The sequence below is a fragment of the Pleurodeles waltl genome, chromosome 8 (assembly GCF_031143425.1).
Source record: "Pleurodeles waltl isolate 20211129_DDA chromosome 8, aPleWal1.hap1.20221129, whole genome shotgun sequence".
Lineage (NCBI taxonomy): Eukaryota > Metazoa > Chordata > Amphibia > Caudata > Salamandridae > Pleurodeles > Pleurodeles waltl.
In genome coordinates, this window is record NC_090447.1 from 355,785,174 (window position 1) to 355,807,930 (window position 22,757).

The window sequence follows — 22,757 nt, forward strand, 5'->3', positions numbered from 1 at the left end:
GGCTCTCACATAACCACCTCAAACTCAATCATGACAAGACGGAAATACTCCTCCTCTTGAAATCTAACCAGCTTCCTCAACTGCAAGAATGGCTAAAATCTATTGACGCCCTCAAATGTACTCTCTCCCCATCTACCACGGTCAAATCCCTGGGAATCTCTCTGGACTCCAACCTGACCTTGCAGGACCATATTAAGTCAAACGCTAATAATGCCTTCCGCAGCCTTAAACTTCTTCACAAAATCAAATCCTTCATACCCCACAATGACCTCAAACAGGCCACTCAAGCACTGGCACTCTCAAGACTAGACTATGGGATCTCTATCCTCACTGGCACGGCCAAATCCCGACTCGCCCCTATGAGGTCCACTCTTCATGCAGCAGCTAGACTAGTGACAGGAACTAATAAATTTGACCACATCTCCCCAGCCCTGAAGAACCTGAAATGGCTCTTGATTGAGGCCCGCTGCCTCTTCCGCACTGCCTGCCTGACACACAAAGCCCTTCACACTGGGAAACCTGAATACCTCGCTAACAAGCTAGTGAAAGCTGGTCAAACTAGATCTCTGAGAAGCACAAGCTCTCTCCTCCTCCTCCTTCCGAAACCCAACAAGCAAAAAACTCGATCATACTCCTTCTCTAACAACGCTCCGAGAATATGGAACTCCTTACCCATCCACATCAGATCTAACACCTCCCACCTGACCTTTAAGAAACTACTGAAAGAATTCCTCCTAAACCACCCCTCTCATTAATAAGGGTCTCTCCCTCTCCACCCCACCTTCCCCGAACTGCCACCCTTCTATTCTTGAGAACCCACTTGCACCCCCATTGTACAAAATGACTTTTGACTTGTGTGTCTCTTATGTTTATTCTTATGTTTATTTCCTGTTCTGCTGTAAAGCGCTCTGTTACCCTCTCGGTCTTGCTAGCGCTATAGAAAACCCTTATAAATAAAAAATAAAAAGAAGCATAGGAGAACTGGCAAAGGGAGAAAGCGAGAATCAAATATAATCTGTAAGTATTAGATACAGAGACAGAAAGTGTAGGGTCGTAGAGGAAGAATAGATGAAGTGTTATCAAAACTAGGCAGCCTTGGTATTTAGTAATCCCAGTTAGAATGATTGCTACTTACCACCACACAATGACAACCATGTTCCAGACAGAACAATGGTCGCTTACCATAGCACAATGACAGTCAAATTTCACGGTAGAATGATGGTCACTTACCGCGGCACAATGATGTTCATATTCCCTGGTAAAATGAAGTTTACTTACCACAGCACAATTACCGCCATATTTCAAGATAGAGGCGGTCATTCTGACCGCGGCGGTTGGCGGTCGCCGCCCGCCAAGCGGTTCCCGCCGAAAGACCACGGCGGCCATTCCGGCTTTCCCGCTGGGCCGGCGGGCGACCGCCAGAAGACCGCCACCCGGCCCAGCGGGAAAGCCCCTTCAACAATGAAGCCGGCTCGGAATGGAGCCGGCGGAGTTGCAGGGGTGCGACGGGTGCAGTGGCACCCGTCGCGATTTTCACTGTCTGCAAAGCAGACAGTGAAAATCTTTGTGGGGCCCTGTTAGGGGGCCCCTGCACTGCCCATGCCAGTGGCATGGGCAGTGCAGGGGCCCCCAGGGGCCTCACGGCACCCGTTCCCGCCATCCTGGTTCTGGCGGTGGACACCGCCAGAAACAGGCTGGCGGGAAGGCGGTCGGAATCCCCAAGGCGGTGCTGCAAGCAGCGCCGCCATGGCGGATTCCCTGGGCCAGCGGGAAACCGCCGGCTCCCCTTTTCTGACCGCGGCTTTACCGCCGCAGTCAGAATCGCCCAGGAAGCACCGCCAGCCTGTTGGCGGTGCTTCCACCGCCCTCCGCCATGGCGGTCATGGACCGCCAGGGTCAGAATGATCCCCAGAATGTGTCACATCCCATAGCACCATTACGTCATATTCCACACAAGGGTGGCGTCACTTACAATGATTGAGCAAGGTAGGTACAAGATATTGGCACTTTACCAAATGGCCAAACCTTGAATTTGGACATCTGCTAAAAAGTGGCAGGGTCCCTGTGCGCTGTGTTTAGATTGTCTTTAGCATCCATGAACTCCATCGCTTCAAACTATAAATAAAGCCCTTTGCCATTTGACTTTATTTAAAATGAACGACTTTGTCAGCAATCTGTAACATCCGAAGAATCAGATACTCCAGATAGGATCACTAGGGATCTTTCTTTATTTGATAAATCTGGGTACATGAAGTAACCCGGGGAGGAGAGTGCTCTTTGCACTTCTGATTCTGCGCTTCTTCGTTCCCTGAATATCTTGTCACCTCCCAATCCTCTGGACCACCGACCTGTCCTTCTCCTTGTTTGGATGTGTGTGGCGTGACGTGACGCGATCAGTGAAGAGACTGCAGTAACTGGTTGGATTACATTATGTGTGGTAATAGACAACAATAAAGACAGCAATACGGATATTGTGCTGTTCATGTCCTATGTAAAACAGATAATGGATGCAGAACAGATTAGGGTATGCATATAAAAATAGTACTTGCTCAGTTTAATTAATTAATCTGTAAGGTCATCTATTAGTGACTTCAGGTGTAATTCATAACCCCAGAAACTATCCCATAGGGCCAAAATTAATTTATATGTGCTTCTCCTTCTTAGCGTTTTGACGCCTAATTTCTTTCTAATCATAAAAAATGACACATTGCCTAAATAACTCCCATCTCAATGGCTGTATCAATCGAGCATCTTCACTCCTGCACCTAAACAGAAGGCTGCGCTCTGGCACTGAAGATCACCTGCTCGGGAGCGGGTGGGGGGATTTCTAATTATATTACCCCATAACTCTTAAAAACCCTCCAAATCACCCTGGATAATGTTCAGGACTGTCTCTAACGGCGAGGTTGACATTACCGTAAAGTGCTGTAATTCTCCAGAGAGCGGTTGATCCTCACTCTGTTTTAGCATAATGGCTTCGTGTTTCATGAGGACCAGTAGGGAAGCGCATTCCGGTCTCTGCATACGCAGACTGAAAGGTCTACAGTGCATAATAACTACACGGCAGGCGCGGCGTTTTATATGTATTTCAAAAGTTCTCTGGGTACTCCTTGGCAGCGTCTTTAGAGACATATAGAATTTGACAGAAGATAATGACCATGCCAGTCCTGTCATTAAACCGAGATTCTGCGTGGTCTGCCCATTGCACTGTTTTACTCATTATCAGGGCATGTAGGCCCACATTATGCACAAGGGTGGTCCATACTCCAGGAGGTAAGTCTACCGACCGCCACGCAGTGTTGTCCAACCATTTAGCAAAGCCTTGAGTAATGTGCGATGGCCCTTGGGAATCTGCTCTTACGCCTTCCACTGCTGGTTCAAATTGCCTTATCCCTGGTTTGAAGAATGAACGTAGCATGTTTTCCAAAGTGATGTGCATGTGAGAGATGTAATTCTGGTGGATCTCTGCAAGACTCGAATGTTGGGCATCCCAGGTATTAATTCAAGAATGTTTGAGGGATGCCCCTGGAGGTAAGGCATATATCACAAATATTTGTGGATTAGTGTGGGCTCCTGAATCCAGCAGCACCTACTCCGAAATGGCAGAGGAGTGTCGTCCCTGCTTAAAGCCAGCAAATGAAAAATAAAATTATGATAAAACAATGTTATTATCGTTTTATTTTTCACTGAGAGTCGATGCAAGTCTAGGGCGGGGCAGGGGTGGACCATCCTCTTGGACAGTGTCAGAGAGGAGGAGTGGTGGGCACTTGTAAGTGGACATGTCAGTTTTTCCAGCTGCCTTAGGCCGGCCAATTAGACATGCACACATATTTCTCCAACCCATCTGTGTTGCACAGCCGGGTGGAGAAAAGGCACATGTTCCCTGCTCCTGGATGAGGGTCAAACCAGCCCACTCAGACCAACACTGACGCTTCTCTCATGCTTGGTAATAGCATGAGAATTGGGCAGGGATTCTGGGAGCCTGTGCTGTCAGGAGCAGAGGAGCACTGAGGCGGCTGGCAGCACCAGCAGCAGGTATGTCTTTTTTTATTATTGTCCACCCTGCCCCACCACTTTTTATTTACAGTACCCACCACAGTCTGAATCGTCCAGCAAATCTCTATGTGGGGATTCTGGAGCTGATCCTGCCTCCCCCACACCCTACCCCCCTGGGTAGAGAAGATGGCACTCTTATTAAGACCTACAGGGAAAGGCATGGCACTACAGGGAGATTGGCATTTGTTGGTGAGGAGAAACACTACCATCTGCCATGAGTGTACTATAAAAATTCGAGAAGTCAGAATGGGAGCAGTGCCCAGACTCCTCTGTTTATGATGCCCCCATTAAAACCTATATGCTGTCAAAATAGCAGAAAGTAGATTTCCCACAATGTTGAAGGAGGCATCAGTCAGTACAGTTTATTAAACCAAAGACCCAACTGCCATGAGGTGGTCAGCAGGGATGCAACTAGAGCCTAACTGTGCGTGGGGGGCTAGTGCTTCTAACAGGGGGTCGTAGCCAGAATCAGAACCCATATCAAAATTACTTGTGACACCCCTTTACTTTAATGGCACATTCATAACATAGAAAGATACCTCTCTTGACAATATATGCACAATATTTAAATTTTAGGCACACTTGACCAGTAACATTGGTTTTGGCTTACTATTAGGGTTGCCACCTTTCCCAGAGAAAAATATCAGCCAGCTGCTCAAGTGTTCACATTCTGAAAATGCCTGGACCTGATTCATGAGTAGAACTTAATATGAGATTATCTCAGTTTATTTTCAATACATCCTTATTGTCTTTGTTTACTTTAATTATCAGTCCGGGGTCATTAAGGCAACAGGAGAATACATTAGAAATTGCTTTTATCTTACATTTACTGTTTTAAAGTATGTACTGATGAGAGGAAAATACTGGCTTTACGGGATTTTTCTCATGTTTGTACCTACAGGGACATTAAAATAGCGGTCATGCCTTTACAAAACGGCCCAGGTGGTTACCATACTGACTATACTTTACAGGGGGTTTCCCTCCAGGAATTTTAGCAAAATGAATGAAAAATACTGAAATGTAATTCAGGCTCGGCAAGTACACCAAGCAGTACTGGAAATTGAAGGTTCTAATTTCAAGGACAACAACACTGTGCCCGTGCATTCCAAAATATACTGTGACAGCTACACTGATCTCAAACCACTGGGACTTCAAAAACACAATTTACTACATATTTGGGTATCCTCCACATTTGTAATATTGGTGGGAAATGGTGCAGTTTAAGCACATTTGCATGTTTATTGCTATGTCCATACTACTTTTCCAAACACACAATACCACTACATTACTTGCAGAATAGTATGTTGGCACAGGAAACAATTCCCGTCTAGGGAAAGAGTGCACCACATCTTAACTCAGAACACTCAGAAATTCACAGCTGTACCCCAGCATACCCCTGACTGCCAAAACTCATGTAGATAAATTCTAATGAGTGTAAGTTTGAACCAATAAAGTAAACTTTACACCAAACAATGTGCATTTAGACCAGTGAATAGACATTTACAACAAGAAATAAATATTCATACAGTAGCAACATAACATCACATTTAGAGGCAGCAACTAAATGTACATAGGGCACGCACCATGAAAAAAGAAATGTCCATTCAGAAAACACAATATTGCCTGCAAATGGCCTTCACTATTCAAACATGGAAAGGATACATGTTGACGCTGGACAACACTTGTACTATACTGGGCAAAACACGAGTCTACCTAGTCACTGTCATTCAAGAGAAACAAACTTTTCAAACAGAGTTAAGGGCACAAAGGGTGTAGACTATAACTGATGGAAGTATATTGCAAAGGTATTGAAATAAATCAGTTAAAGTGTTTTAATAATACACATAATACTACCATACCAAACTGTGAGCTAGTTCTGACTGACCACCAGTAATACTAAACAGCATGTGATGCTACTAGGGATTACTCAAGAAGAGTTATAATATCATGATGATTTTAATTTAAAGAAGCCGTCATTGTGCATTTTGGCACTTTTTTAGGTGTTCTAATGTACAGCCATTGTAACCTTAACTTTTCTTGAAATATTTTTGTCATTCAAAAAATATATGTTTTTCTGCTACATAACATTTGCCATAGCAAATGTTTCAGTTTTACAGCATTCTTAATGATACGTTCTGTCAACTCAATTTATCTAGCTCGGAATGATAAGAGGCTGAGATACCACCACGAGAACTGAAAACCACTGCAGGTTAACACTGGAGTAGCCTGAATGTCATGGGCTCTGATGAAAGCATGGGAAAATGTTGCAGACTCTTGATTTTGTAGTAAAGGCAGATATAATTGGATTTTAGGGGGGCCTTGCATTGTTGGGCTCATGTGCCATTTCACCTATGGCACCATAATTAGCTATCCCCCTGCAAGTTTTGCATAGGTGGCATCACTGTGGCGTATATATTCAGTTGTGTGATCACTGCAATATGACAGAACGTTTTTCTTATTTGTTTTATTTTTTCAATGCCAGAAAAACATTGACTTGTTCAGGGCTCCAGATTTTGAATGGCCTCAAAACAAAGAGAACATTAAACAAACCACTAATTTCACACACAGTTGTAAGGTGCACAAACATATGTGAATGCAAAATAATCCGGGCTCTTAGTCCTGCCAAGTATACCACGTGTAAGGGTTTAGACTAACGCACTTTAGTGCTGGTGACCGCATCTCCACATTAAAATACATCAGTCAGTATTACAGCCTTCCTGGGACCGTTGAGCGGCATTCAACAAGCTGTGGAACAAAAAGCAGCTAGCACGGCTTGCTCTGGCTACTCCGCCAATGGCTGCACAGAGCTACTACTCACTGAGCCTGGCTGGGAGGGATGAGCACTACATTGTCACGAGCTGTTAGCTAAAATTTTATGTGGCTTCCGCGATTTGCGGCAAGGCCAAGCTCTCGGGCCACGTAGTCATCTAGCAATGCATCAGTGAGTGAAAAAAACATAACATCACCGAGACTTACATGGATCCAGCAACTGTGTATTTTTTGGGGGGATTCTAGTCACCACACGCTGTAGGCAGTGATTGTCCCTTTGCCAAGTGAGGCCCTCACAGTGTTCTGTGGTGGTGAGGTTGTGCTGACATGCAGCAGTCGCCTGGCGCAAGATGCTTTCTTCTGTTTGTAGCAGGCCCCCAGCCCCTGCATACATCATTTCTGCTTCCTGGCCGGATTTATAGTTGTTAACTGGATGACAACAACTTTGCCATCACCTGCAGCCCTTGGTCATGTGTGTTGGGGAGGGAGGGGAATCCCTGTCTGGTCCGGCGGTGGTACCAAAGCACACACTTTAAAAGCACCGGTCAGCTGATATGGGATGAGTCCGCTCCCACTGGACTCTCCTCAGTGGCTGGCTCACTAGGAGCAGCTGTAACGCGACAGCGCAAAGTGAGACCACAGCAGAGAAGCTGCATGTAGTCTGACGATGCCAGCAGCAGCAAGCAGCCCCGCAGAACAGTGGCGGCCGGCAGCTTTGGGAGGGAGGAGGGTGGGCGGGAAGTACACAAACACACACACTCATTCTTTCACACACAGACACGCATGCACGCACGCACATCCATTAACAACACTCAGAACACTCAAACATGCACGCGCGCACCAAACATTCAATTTAAAACATCACACACACTTTTAACTTCAGCCTCCAGGTCCCAGGAGGGTTGAGACTGCTGCCTTAAGGTCAGCCAATAAGGGAAGGCAGCAGTCCCAGCCTCGTCACAGAGTGGGATGGGGTCAGTGAGACTGCTGACCCCACCCCACTCTGTGACGAAGTGTCACTGATTGACACTCTCCCTGGGCACTTCATGGCTTAAACCTGAAGCACCAGGTCAAAGTCAATGGGTGTCGCTTTCCTCGTCACCCAGGGGAGGGCCTCAAGGCACCTTTGCTGAGCTGAGAAGGTCACGCCCATATGAGCTGTGATCTCCTCAGCCCAGCAAAGTTCAGCTCAGGCAGCCAGGAGTCTGCGCAAATCGCACATGTCTCACTCCTGGCTGTCTAAGCTGAAAATGAAGAGTGTCTGTCAGGCTGGCCTTTGTTCAGCCTGACAGACAAAAGGTTGGGGGGCATGGCACCTCCGCCCTAAAGGACGGGCCACCACTGCTGCAGAAGCTTAAACATCTGAGCAGGCCTCAAAGGAGCTGAGAGCTTCAGTGTGTGAATCAGTACTCAGCTGAGAAATATTTGTAATGCCAGGCACCTTAGTGATGTTTGGGGTGATTGAATGTTTTCATAATACCCAATGAGATAGCAGAGCGGGTTGATCCTTTTCTCTGGACAGTAGCTGTTAAACTGGAGGTGTCAGAAACAAAATCTGGTAGGGCCTACTCTGCCTTTTATCGATCAGAGGTCAATAAAGTAAGCATTATTACTATAATTCTAATTTCTTCTATGAAAGAGAGTAACAGTTGTGTGTCTTGGAGGAGATAAGGTGGGGCAGCAAGAACAAGTGACAAGCTCCTGAAATAGCTGCGAAGCAGTCTTGTGTCTTCTTTGAAATCTCTTTTGGACAATCTTGGCTTTTCAGTCATGCATACTTGCATTGTGATACTTTTCAAGACAGTTTGTAAACCATTCTTGCATAAATGGGGGTAATTACAGTTTATAGATCATTTTATTGCAGGAAAGGTAACCAAAGTCACTGCTCCTTCTCTTTAAACAGAAAATATTGGGCAGTGCACCTATCACAAGCGTTACAAAGCCATAAAAAAGAAAACTAACACAGACCCGTCAAGCCTGTAAATGTCCAAGGTTGAGAGTTTTTTTTTGCCGAACATAAAAGATGCATCCCCAGTCCAGCCAACGAAAACTGACTTGGAGAGAGCCTTTTCAACCTAATGGGCTTTGCACCCCTGGGGGACAGTCCTACCCTGTACTACACCCCCTGCCCCGCTGTCCTGCCATACGATCCCAGAATTATGACACAGATGAAGATTTTGGGGACCTTAATAAAAACAAAGGTCATACAGCCACAGGGTCCGTATATTTACTTTTGTGAACAGATTATTCACCCAGCGTGCAATGTAGCCAGAAGACCCAAGGTTTGATGTTGGTGTCCCCACTTTCGCAAAAACGTGTGATCCTTGGCACATCACTTAATTTACCTGAACTCCCTTATATACACACAATAAGAACACTTAGAAGCATAGTATAGTATTAAACACTATGGGACATATTTATACTTTTTGGTGCAAAACTGCACTAACGCAGTTTTGCATCAAAAAGGTTTGCACCGGCTTGCAACATTCTTGAGTGCCAGCCGGGCACCATATTTATGGAATGGTGGTTTTGCAACAAAAAGTGACGTTAGGCAGGTTAGAGTAAAAAAAATCACTCTAACCAGCCTAGCGTCATTTTCCGATGCAAAACCATCCATACCACGACTCCTGTCTTAGAAAAGACAGGAGTCATGCCCACCCCCCAATGGCCAGCACAAGGGACCAGGGTCCCCTGGGCATGGCCATTGCACCCACTGCCATCTAAAGGGGCCCATTTCAGCCTAGCATCATTTTCTGATGCAAAACCATCCATACCACATGACTCCTGTCTTGGAGAAGACAGGAGTCATATCCACCACCCCAATGGCCAGCACAGGGAACCAGGGTCCCCTGCGGATAGCCGTTGCACCCAGTGCCATGTAAAGGGACCCATTTCAGGGCCCCCAATGGCACAAAAAAAAAATACTTACCTGTACTTATCTATACTTACCTGGGATGCTGTCCCTCTGGTGTGGGTGGGGGTGTTCCTGGGGCCTGGGGAGGGCACCTGTGGGCTTATTCCATGGTGTACCACAGTGGAAATAGGCCCACAGGTCCCCTAACGTCTGCCCTGCCCCGGCATTAAATAATGGTGCAAAGCAAGCTTTACACCATTATTTGACTCCTCCCCCGTGCATGATTTTAGCACTGGGGATAAATATGGCGCTAAGGCCATAGAGTCATTTTTTGCATGGGAACGCCTACCTTGCATCTCATTGACGCAAGGTAGGTTTCCACATCCAAAAAAATGACTTTAACTCCATAACTTTGGCACTAGACAGGTCTAGCGCCAAAGTATTAATATGGAGTTGGTTTTACACCGGATTTGCGTAAAACAAAAATGAAGCAAATTCAGCGCAAAACAAGTATAAATATGCCCCTATACCTATAGGAATAAACAGCTTCCAAAATGGTAGTCAGGTATGTTTATTGGTCCCCTCTTTTCAACACTACTGTTCATAGGCTGTTTTATGCATTCACCAAAGTTATTAAAAATACTTTAATCTCATATTCATCAATTTAAGTTAATTACTATTTAGCTTTAGCAAATTTGCTTGTTCATAAAGTTAGCATAATTTGTCTGGGGTTGGTCTCTTCGAGGTTTTGGAGGTAGGATTGGGGAAATAGGAGACTGTATGCTGAGCAGTGAGGCTCCCTGTCCCTGACGCATCTGTTCTCCGACCTTTCTAGAGCATTGAGGAAGCTGGGACTGCAAAGCCATGCAGAACAAACTGCTCTCGTTCCCCATGAACTAAAGTTTCAGAGCACTTTATAATGTGGATAGGAATCATTAGCCTCTTATACCTGCTGACAGCTTTTAAAGCAAGCTTTATCAAAATAGAATCGTCTCATCTTTAAAATGGAAGCTATTGACTTTGACAGTGCTTGTTTTCATTGCCTAGAATGAATTCCCAAATGGCTGCCAGTTCCTGACAAGGCAGACGCATGTATGGGAGGTCACTTTGTAATGTGTTTTCTAATAATGGCCACCAATGCATGCTTATGCATCTTGATGCATACATGGGCATGCGGCGTGACACAGCGGTAGCCATTTTGGGGTTGCCGGTGTACAGTTCTAACATGTGAATGTTTGATTGGTTCCGCATCCTGTCCATCATTTGTGCTTGTTTGCTTTTGTCACCCTAGGTGCACAGGGTATGCCCAGATGTGGGTCCTGGGCTCAATATGCCACTGGATTCAAGCTTGCCTGGCTGATGTAGGATGATACCTTCAAACCGGTCCCAGGATGCTTGATTCCAGTCTAGGGTAGACCTTTCCTGACAGGTTGGGCTGGACTGTTCTCATGTGGAACAGGGTCAAGACTATTTTGGGTATGGCTGGGTCCAAACTGGGGTGGCATGGTGAGCAAAAGAATTGATGGATTAAGCCCAGATCTGTGACTGGGGATGAATGTTTGATTGGTTCCGCATTCCATCCATCATTTGTGTTTGCTTGCTTTTTCCCCCTCCAGATATGCCCAGGCGTGGGTCCCGGGCTTACTATCTCACTGGATTCAAGCTAGCCTGGCTGATGAAGGGTGATACCCTGAAATCGGTCCCAGGATGCTTGGTTCCGGTCCAGGGTGGACTTAGCTTGCCAGTTCAGGCTGGAGTGTTCCCATGGGGAACTGGGTCAAGATTGATTTGCATATGGGTGGGTCCAAACTGGAGTGGCATAGTGAGAAAAAGAATTGATGGAATAAAACCAGATCTGTGACTGGGGATAACTGTTTGATTGGTTCTGCATTCCATCCATCATTTCTGTTTGTTTGCTTTTGTCGCCGTAAGTGCGCCTGGTATGCCCAGACGTGGGTACTGGGCTCACTATGCCCCTGGATTCTAGCTAGTCTGGCAGATGAAGGATGATACCATGAAACCAGACCCAGGATGCTTGTTTCTGGTCCAGGGAGGACCTGGACTGGCAGTTTGGGTTGGACTGTTCCCATAGGGAACAGGGTCAAGACTGATTTGCATATGGCTTTGTCCAAACTGGGGTGGCATGGTGAGCAAAACAAATGATGGATTAAACCCAGATCTCTGACTGGGGGTGAATGTTTGATTAGTTCTGCATTTCGTCATTCATTTGTGTTTGTTTGCTTTTGTCGTCATAAGTGCGCCGGGTATGCCCAGACGTGGGACCCGGGCTCACTATACCAATGAGTTCAAGCTATCCTGGCTGATGAATGGTGATACCCCGAAACCAGATCCTGGATGCTTGTTTCTGGTCCAAGGAGGACCTTGCCTGGCAGTTAGGGCTGGACTGTTCCTATAAGGAACAGGGTCAAGAGTGATTTGCATATGGCTGGGTCTAAACAGGGGTGGCATAGTAAGCAAAAAAATGGATGGATTAAACTCAGATCTGTGACTGGGGGGAATGTTTGATTAGTTCTGCATTCCGTCCATCATTTGTGTTTGTTTCCTTTTGTCACCCTAAATGCTCCGGGTATGCCCAGGTGTGGGATCTGGGCTCACTATGCCACTGGATTCAAGCTAGCCTGGCCGATGAAGGGTGATACCCTCAAACCGGTCCCAGGATGCGTGTTTCAGGTCCAGGGAGGACTTGGCCTGGCAGTTCGGGCTGGATTGTTCCCTTGGGGAACAGGGTCAAGACAGATTTGCATATGTATGGGTCCAAACTGGGGTGGCATGGTGAGCTAAACAATTGATTGATTAAACCCACATCTGTGACTGGGGGTCACCACAGCACTGCTGAGAATGTTTAAGTGTGGTTTGGGGAGGACCTTGAGTCTAGAGGACGGTCAGGGGACATGGTCACATTGCAGTCAGAGGGGCAAACTGAGGCAAAAGCGTTTGTGGCCCGCTTTGGCTGCAATGCAGGGTGGTGGGAAGGGCAAAGCCTGAGATTTGTTGCATGCTGGGATAGAACCCATGCAGCTGAGAAGGAGCAGGTGCTGGAGATAGCTCAGTGGCAGGGAGTCATGGCAAGCCTTGGACACCTGGTGGCAGGTTGGGGTGCCTCAACACCAGCAGTAGGGGTTCAGGTAACAGGGAGTTGTGTCATTCTGCCTGGGCAGGGCAGAGGGCGGTCACTGGCAGGGAAGAGGGGTAGGGCAGAGTAAGCACTGTCTGCAGACTCAGTCCCTTGGGGAGATCTGGATGCAGGAGCGACTTTTTTAGGGGGTGCACATAGTAGTGCGTCACTGGGCCCCCAGCTGGGTAGCTTCAGCAGTAGTCAAGGCAATGCTGGATGGAGTGATGAAGAAGGGGAAGAGTACACCCAAGAACTAGTAGAAGGTGAATAGGGTGGGTTTGAGGACCTGGAGGGACATCCAGTAAGCTCTTAAAGGCAGATTGAAGGAAAGTGGCGCTGCATCCAGTGCAGCGCCATTTTCCTTGCACCCCTTAGTTCCCCCCTACTGCCACCATGTGTGCGCTGTATTTAAAATTAGGGGGCAATAGTGTCTTTTTTTGTGACGCTAATGATGTACTCTACAGGACTAGCTCCAAAATGTTGGCTCTACTCCTGCATAGTACATAGGGGCCCATTATAGAAAATGGTATGCCCCCTTTTAACGTCTGCTCTGAGCAGACGTTAAAAGTGCAGAACAAAAATGGTGTAAGGACATTTCTTAGATTTCCTTGTGCCATTTTTTCAGTCCCGCTAATGGGGGAATGCCCCCTTGCATACATTATGCCTGGTGCAGGCATAATGTGGCGCAAGGGTTTACAAAGTGGCTCAATGCAAGCACTGCACCACTTTATAAATATGGCACATGGGAAATGCCACCTTAACCTTAACGCCACATTTGCGTAAAAATAAATACAGAGAATTTGGTGCAAGGTGCTGCTAGCGGCTTCTAAATATGCCCCTTAATGTTTACATTAAGAAGATGCAGGGCACATCCCTGCAATCAAGAAAGCAGACACCAAAGGGTCAGTAGGCTTTGTGGGTCCAGATAAGTGAGCAGAGGGTCAAAGGTATCGTTGCAAAGCAACAAAGAGATGGCTGGGGGGACAGTTAGAGCAGAAAGGAGAGATTAGACGGGCTGAGGAAGAGGACTGGGGTGAAAAGAATGGGGGCGTGGCTTGGCTGAAGAGATGGGTATGAGTAGCAGGTGTTTGAGGGAAGAGACAGGAATAGAGGAGGTACCTACCCACACACCAGGCCTTATCAGTGGTGATTCAGTCATAGGTTGAAATTGGGTTTCAGAGTCTTAAGAGTTTTGTGTGGCTCAAACAGCCCAGAAGGAAGAGAGGGCATGGTCTCAGGCAGTGGGCCAGATTGTTGTGATGGACAGTGACACAGCAGCCTGGGGAAGGTCTAGTGGGGCCTCCTTAAGGACTGCATAAGAAAGGTCTGGCATGGTCTCAAGAAAGAGAACTGACCAGCAGCCAAAACAAGACTGGTGGGATGGGGACCCCTTTGATGAGGAAATGCCAGGTCAGTGTGGTTTGCAAGAAAGGAAGAAGGAGATTTTGGAGGGCATGGTGCTTTATCATAAGGAGGATGAGGTGGAGGAAGGGGAGTTTGTTGACTGGGAGGAGGACAGAGTGGCTCCTGGGTGGCAGAAGTGGCAACTGGAAGATGGACAGGGATGTGTGAGTAGGACTGAACAGATTTCTGTTAGTTTGTTGCAGGACACAAAGTGCCAGACGGTGGTGATGGAGGAATGATCAGGGATTTCAGAGAGTTGTCAGCTGTCAGGATGGCAAGCTTCAGTGTGGGCTCTGACCTTAAAGCCAGGTAAGCTGGTCACGGAGATAGCATGGCCTGTCATGATTTCTAAAATTGTGGAAGTTGGGGTTGGTAAGGCTCAGCATTGGATGGAAGTGCGGCTGTAAAGAGGGATGTATGTGACGAACAGGGATGTGGGGATGGAGGATGAAGGTGTCAATGTAGGGACGTGGAGTGAAGGAACACACTCAAGTGGTGAAGGGAAAAGTAGAGACGGAAGTACGAGAGGGAAGTATGTTGGGCCTATTTACTGAACGTCCCTTGGACAGATTGATTGTTTCTCCCATTGGGGTGGTCCCAAAGAAAGAAACAGGTCAGTTCAGACTAATTCAGCATGGCTAGAAGAACATTTGGTTAACGATTGTATATTATTATATATCAGATGACTTGTTTGCAGTCTCTTACTCCTCTGTAGATGTTGGAGTTGACTTGGTGAACAAAGTGGGACCTGTGGTGAACATGTCAAAAAGTGAAATTAAGTTAGCTTTCCATTTGTTGCTGGAATGTCCAGAAGACTTAACTGCTGGGATACAGTTTGGTGGCATATGGACAAAGTGTTGCCCATTGGTTGCTCCATTTCCTGACCCTTATTTGGAAAATTCAGTTAATTTTTTAAATGGCCGTTCATGCTTGTGACACATTACACGACCGTGACCCACTACCTGGATGACTTCTTTTTTGTGGGACAACCTGGCTCCATGGAGTGCCGACGGATATTGGCTAGTTTTAGGGACCTCATGGAGTATGTGGGGGTTTCTTTGGTGGAAAAAAAGACAGTGGGTCCAGACACTTTGTTGATGTTCTTAGGGATTAGCATTGATGTGTTGAAGATGGGGGCACTGTTGCCAGAGAACAAGATAAAGACTATGGGTGCACTCATTGATACAATGTTGGCAAAGAAGAAGGTGATGATGTGGGAGGTACAATTGTTGCTGCAAAATTTGAGGTTCACTTGCAGAGAAGAGGAGGTGGGAAGGACCTTTTGTTGGTTTTGCATTGTCAGGTCTGTCATTGCTGCATCATAGAGTGAGGCGTAAGGTGGGAGTGAAATAGGATTTGAGAATTTGATGCTCCTTCTTGGACCAATTCAATAACATCACACTGACAAGGTTGAGTGAAGAAAGGGGCTGAAATATCCTGATATTTTTAATGCTGCCATATGCGTGGGCTTTGGCTTATACTGGCAGGGGCTTTGGTGTGCAGAATAGTAGCTGGAGGAATGGTGGCATGCGGGAAAGAGTATTGCATTTCCCAATGTTTTTCCACCAGTGGTGGCAATACATTTGCCAACAAGAAAGTGCTGTTTAACATGGATAACATGGTGGTGGTACACACTTTGAAGAGGCACTCAGTGAGGGTTACACAGGTGCTAAAATTGTTGAGGGTTTTTATGTTGACCGGCTTTAAGGCATTACATAGTGTGTAGAGCATGTAAAGTCCCAGGCATTGACAATGACATAGCTGCCAATTTGTCTTGTTTGCAGTGGTCAAGGTACTGTGGACTTGCTTCAGGTGCTGATGAGGACAAAGAGCTGATGCCGGAGGAGCTAAGGTGGAGTGGCACAAGAGAATGTTGCAATTGGTAGAAGGCAATTGGTAGCAGGCTCCCTGGTGAAGTCCACATGGAGGGCATACCGGCAGGCATTGTGGGAGTTTTTGGTGTCAGGTACGGGAAAGAGAGACTTTGAAGAGGAGGCCTGGAGAAGAATGCAGGGAACTTTTCATTTCATCATGAGCAAGATTGAAAAAGGTTGGTCAAAGGTAATGATATCAGGGAAGTTATTGGGCATCACCTTCATTGGTAGGTTGCTGTGGGGTTTACGTCCCTTTGGCAGATGAGTTGGGCATGGCGCTGCCAGAAAGCTGTAATTTAAATCAACAAGAGGAACCCAAAATGTCCATGTGAACATGGGTATGATGCATAAACTTAAAACAAACATTCATATGGAACTCATTTAGACATATAATGAAATAGACCAGCAAAATCCGGTATTGAGTTAATCACCATAACACATTTTTAGTTAAGCAGAATGCATCTGTAATGAACACATTCAAATGTAAATAACTTGAATGATCAACTAGTACGTATAAGTATTCATCTGAATAAAATGTATTCTAAGAAACAAACCAAAATGTATAGAAACTGTTTAACAACCATAGTTGAGTGATTAGTGAAAGAATTGTTCAGCATTTTAACAAAAAATTTATTATAGTGATTAACCTAATTTATGGACAGGCACAAGATGAGTGGACAGGGTGTTCAGGCATCAGGATGGGTCACAGGTGACAGCTTTTCAGCTGTTGTTGGTGTTGCACAAGGCCTTATATCCCCTGGGACTACCAGCAGGGGACAATGGAACACACTCGCTTTGAATAGTGGGGACTGGAGAGGAGTGTAGGTTAACCTGGCCCAAGTGCAAGATAATGCACTTGGGAAGGGGGGTCGTCAGAATGCCAGAGAAGATATGCACATCAGAACTAAGACGCGCTATTTGATCGATACCTAATTGTAAGGAAATGCCTCTTTTCTTTGCATGTTCACCCCCACCTTTTTGGACTGATGCTGCTGGTTTTTCAAATCTGGGAGTGCACTGAGACCTGCTAACCAGACCTCAGTGCCAATGCTCTGACCCCATGCAAGGTACAAGTCCCTTGCATATGGTACCTGGGGTACCAAGGGCATGTAAGGCTCAGTGTCCACCTAAGGAAAGTGTAGCGAGCCCTATGGCAGGGAACTATATTTTGTTAAGTGAGACATTTATCTTTTGATATGCCTCGACAGCAACACTTCCAAATTGTCGCTTTGCCTTGGGTAAAGTTGGTAGCCCCATTGGCTAACACAGGGTTACCAGGTGGCATCCTGACCCGTCTAACATTTGACTGGGATTACCAAACTGGGTCATGTGCGGTATCAAATTAATTGTGACACTAAGGCCCTAATAAATGGCATTGGCAGTAAATTCTGAATTCCGACGCTGTGACTGCCGCCAACATACCGCTGCGGAGGAAAACATCAGTTTGCCAGATAATGACACACACGCACAAAACCGACAGAAACCAGCCACAATCACAGATCCGCCAGACCCAATGAACGCAATAAACTGTCGGAACTAGCACCCATACTGTTCTGCCACAAAAACAAAGTCCTCCTAATAATGACCCATGAATCACCACAGCGGACATTCAACGGCAGTAAACCATTGGCAGTGCACACCGCCAAGGCGGGAATGGCCACCCAAAAAACAAAACAAGACTACATTGGCCAGAAGAAAAAAACCAAAACTGACACAAATACACACACCCCACACACCCACCAACAGCACTATAAAACACACCCCTACAACACCCACAAACCTTTGCATACACGAGAAGACCGCTACACCTTGCCATACCAATCCCAGAGACAACTGCATACACATACCACAACAACCCATAGATCCGTCACTCACCACACACCCCACCACATCACACATCACCCTTTGCACAACACACACACACCACACAACACCCATGTCCCCGCAAAGGCACCCCCATTTCACTGATGAGGAGTTGCAGGTGATGGTGGAGAAAATAGTCAGGGTAGAGCCACAGCTGCTTGGAGCACAGGTACAGCAGATCTCCATTGCCAGGCAGATGGAGCTATGGCGGAGAATCGTGGACAGGGTGAATGCTGTGGGACAACATCCATGTACAAGGGATGACATTCAGAAGAGGTGGAATGGCCTACAGGGAAAGGTTCATTCCATTGCAGCAAGGCACCAGCTTGCCATTAGGAGGACTGGCGGTTAACTCCTACCTCCTCTCCCACAGCTGGCAGCATGGGAGGATCAAGTCTTGGCGATGCTGCATCCTGAGGGACTCACTGGAGTAGCTGGAGGACTGGACACTAGTGAGTCACCATTACCAACCTGCCACCCTCCCATAACTGCATGCCATCTCACCCCCTCACCCTGACTCCCTTCACCCTACTCCATACCACACTGTGTACTACCCCAAGTACCACACCTAAATGTCAGCCCATGCATGCCATACCCACTGCAAGCACATCCTTCCTAGCTCTGCATGCACACCCACCACCAATGCCTGGACAGCATGAAGAACTACCAATCCAACAATACACTACCAAAGGTGGGAGGACAACACCAATAACATTGGGAAAGCTAGAAATATGGAATATGTCACAGACAATGACCCTAATACATCACTTACATCCCCACAGGTGCCCCAGCCAATGTCAGTGGCGAGGAGGTGCCACAGCTACCCAGTCCCCCACCAAAAGATGCCCTCAATGATGACAGCAACTTTGGAGGTCTCGATCTGGATGAACTCCCTGGCCCATCTGGGACCACTGGTCCGTCGCCTGGCACATCCCACAGCCAGTCCACCACAGGGCCCCCCCAGACTCAAACACCACAGCAGCCAGACAATGCCCCCAAACCTCTGTCCCCAGGTCACGTCAATCAGTAGTGTGCCCACCTGTACAGGGACCCGAGTCCACACTGCACAGGCAAGGCAAAGAGGGTCCTGGTGTCAGTGGGAGTGGGCACACCGTTCAGGGGACACAGGTACAGGGGGCCAGGGCCAGTCAGAGGATAGCTGTGTGGCAGGAGGAGGACAGGCCCAGGGAACCGACTGCCCAGGAGGCACTCACAAATGTCCTGGGGGCATACCAACAATCCCAGGACAGGAAAGGGTCAGGTGCTTAGCATCATGCAGGAGAACCAGCGGCTGCAGTGGGAACACCACCAGGAGGTCATGCAACAATTGCAGGCCTTGAATACCACTATGGCCTCCATTGCAGGGGTGCTGGGTGACATGGCGAAAATCATGCACACCAGCGGGCCCTACCACTAGCCAGTGTACTGACCAACCCTCCACATCTGTTGCAGCTAATGGACAGGAGGCCCTGCCACAGGACTCACAGTTCACCAGCACTTCTCCCCCTGCAGAAGGTGAACCACCCCGCAAATGTTCCCTGCGACCCAGATAGACACCAGAGACAGTCACCAAGACCAAGGTCACAGCCAGGAAATGAGCCCCTCCAGAATGTTCCTCTTGTGTGCCACTGTGTCACCTTGTTCACTTTGAACTGCCATTGCCCCTCTTCATATAGCCCCTTGGACACTGGACCTGTGCCACAAACAGACTGTCCCACTACACTGGACGTTTCCCAACCATCACCCCACTCTATTGCACTTTGCATTGAATATCTTATTTACAAATAAATACCCTTGGACACAACTTGAGTAATAGTGCTTTATCAAAAAGAAATGCACTATGTATTGAACTGTATTGAACTGCATGATCCTGTGCAAATGTCCTGTAATGTGTGAATCCATCCAACATATGTGTCTCAGCAGTTTGTATACATCACATCAGTACACTGTTGTAACTCCACCAACATCTGCAATAAGAGAAGGCACAGGTGACAGTCACTTGGGATGCAAAGGTAGTGACTGGCATTATACTACAGCCACACAGCACATCACTTAAATTGAGAAACGTAAAGATCAACTGTCTTTACAGTTGATCTGTCATTGGAAGCACTGCTTCCTGAGTGTCATTGGAAGCACTGCTGAATGATATGTGTCCTGTTGTCCACATCCTCCTTCTCTTCCTCCTCCTCACTGTCCTCCGTGTCCACTGCTGCCACAGGTGCATTGTCACCCCCTCCTCCTGTAGATAGGGCACATGGCTTCTGAGGGCCAAATTGTGCAGCATGCAGTACACCACTACAATCTGGCAGACCTTCTCAGGGAAGTAGCATTTGGATCCACCTGTCAAATGGAGGCACCTGAACCTGGCTTTCAGGAGACCCAATGTGCGTTCCACAATCCCCCTGCTACGCCCATGAGCATCATTGTACTGATTTTCAGCCCCTGTTCTCGGATTCCTAACATGGGTCAACAGCCAGGTCAGGTTTGGGCAGCTGGAGTCACCTGGAAGAAGTGAGGGACACACATTAGCAATGCACAATGGCATGGGTATGACTCCTGTAGGCATACACTGACATACATTGGGTGGGGAGTCAAGCTCATCTATAAGCCACACTCTGTAGTAGTGAGGTCACGTGTGGGATGCTGCTATTCCTCAAGACAAAGGCATCATGCACAGATCCAGGATGGTTGGCAGTGACGTGGGAGATGTACTGGTCAGCAAGGTGCACCATCTGGACATTGATAGAGTGGAAACTCTTCCTATTCCTGAACACCCGTTCATTAGCCCTGGGAGGGACTAAGGCAATATGGGTCACATCAGTGGCCCCAATCACATGTGGTATGTGTCCCATTGCGTAGAATTCAGCCTTCACAGTGGGCAAATCATCAACCTGGGGGAATGGGATGTAGCTGCACATGTGTTTGAGCAAGGCAGCCAAAACCCTTCCAAGCACAATCGAGAACATTGGCTGTAATATTTCCTCAGCCAAGTCCACAGTCACCTGGAAAGAACCAGTTGTCAGGAAATGGAACACTGATAGTACCTGCACAAGAGGGGGAATAACTGTGGTGCAATGGATAGCAGGTAGCAGATCAGGCTCCAATTAGGAACACAGCTCTGTGATTGTGGCCCTGTCCTGAAGTTAAGTGAGTATGATGTGCCTGTGCTCCAGTGTAGCCAAGTCCACAAGGGGTCTTTACACGGGTGCTTGCCTCCTCCTCCTATTCCTCTGCAGTGGTTAGTATCTAAGAGAGGCAAAAATAAAATGGATGTGACAACAGGACCTATGGACACACAACATCAGAGTACACAGAGCATGTATGTATGTTGGACACTAGAATTGTCTAGGTGTATACAGTCGACACCAATGACGCACAATTTACTTCAACACATGAGTACTAGCAGTAGGAAATGGCAACTGCCTGTCCTGTATGCAGGGACAGGTGGAAGTGAACTCACTCTGCCAGCGTTAGGCGTCGTGGCGGAAGGCGGTCTGCACTGCTGTGCAATTCCTCATTGGCTAACATGGGGCTCTATGGAGTACAGAAACCAATGATGATCAACGCCGGTGGTGACGGTGCTCACCGCCGCGGACCTGACCGCCATTTTCTTTCTACCACTTCACTTGATTCCTGACTTTCCACTGGTCGACATCCCCACTGCGTGTGCTGCTGTGACCTGTGTCTGGAACCTGCCGTGGACCGTGCAACAGGGGAAAGGGTCCCACCCTTCACATCGGAGGAGTTGGAGAGGCTCGTGGATGGGGTCCTACCTCTGTATGGGCAGTTATATGGGCTCCAGACCAACAGGTGAGTACATCATGGGTACATTGCATGCAACTTGGCTGCATGTAGATGTATGTGTGTGCTAGCAGTGTGTCATTTGGGGGGTATGGCTACAGGCAATGTGAATGTAGATGTACGGGTCATGTGTGTGCTTGATGAGGGGCACATGCAGTGTGTAGGCCAAATGTGTGACAGGCTGGATTGTATGGTTCATGGTGTCCTTCTGTCTGTGTTTCCTCTGCAGGTCAGCGCCCATCAGAAGAAGGAGTTGTGGCGTGCCATCGCCAAGGACGTGTGGACCCTGAGAGTCCAAGGCCGGCGGAGCACCCACTGTAGGAAACAGTGGGAGGACCTGAGACGCTGGGCCCGGAAGACTGCGGAGGCTCAGCTGGGGACGGCCTCCCAACGAGGGAGGGGTGCCCGTCGGAGCCTGACCCCCTAATGGCCCTCATACTGGTGGTGGCCTACCCAGAGCCGGATGGGTGCTTGAGGGCAGCACAGCAGCCACAAGGGGGTGAGTACAGTGTGTGTGATACTCATTATTTGTTGCGTGGCATGGGATTTGGGTGCAGGGTTCTAGTCAGTGGATGCCCCAATATGCCGGTTTTGACATCCCTGCGTGGTCCTGCTTAGGTATGTAGGATGATTTGCATATTTGGTATTGCTAGGTAGCTAGCTTGCCATGGCAGACAGGGCTTAGTTGGTCCCAGTAGGTGTGCAGATGGTATTGTTTGGGCTCCTACCTGCTGTAGTACCTAGGAAATGGTAAGTCACTGTGGTCCATACTGCCCATTCTTAGTCCCAGTGAGTGATTGTGATGTGTCTGCCATCTGTGCTGTTGGTGCTCTGATTGACCCTGTGCTCCCTTTCTTTCTGCCCCCCCCCCTCCTTCTGTCATCAGGTCCATGTATGCATTAGCATCATCTGGCGAAGGAGAAGGGCACCGGCGAGTGTGGGAGCTTCAGCCCACAGGACCCAGGAGGCAGAGTCCACCGACGCAGAGGGGACCAGTGGG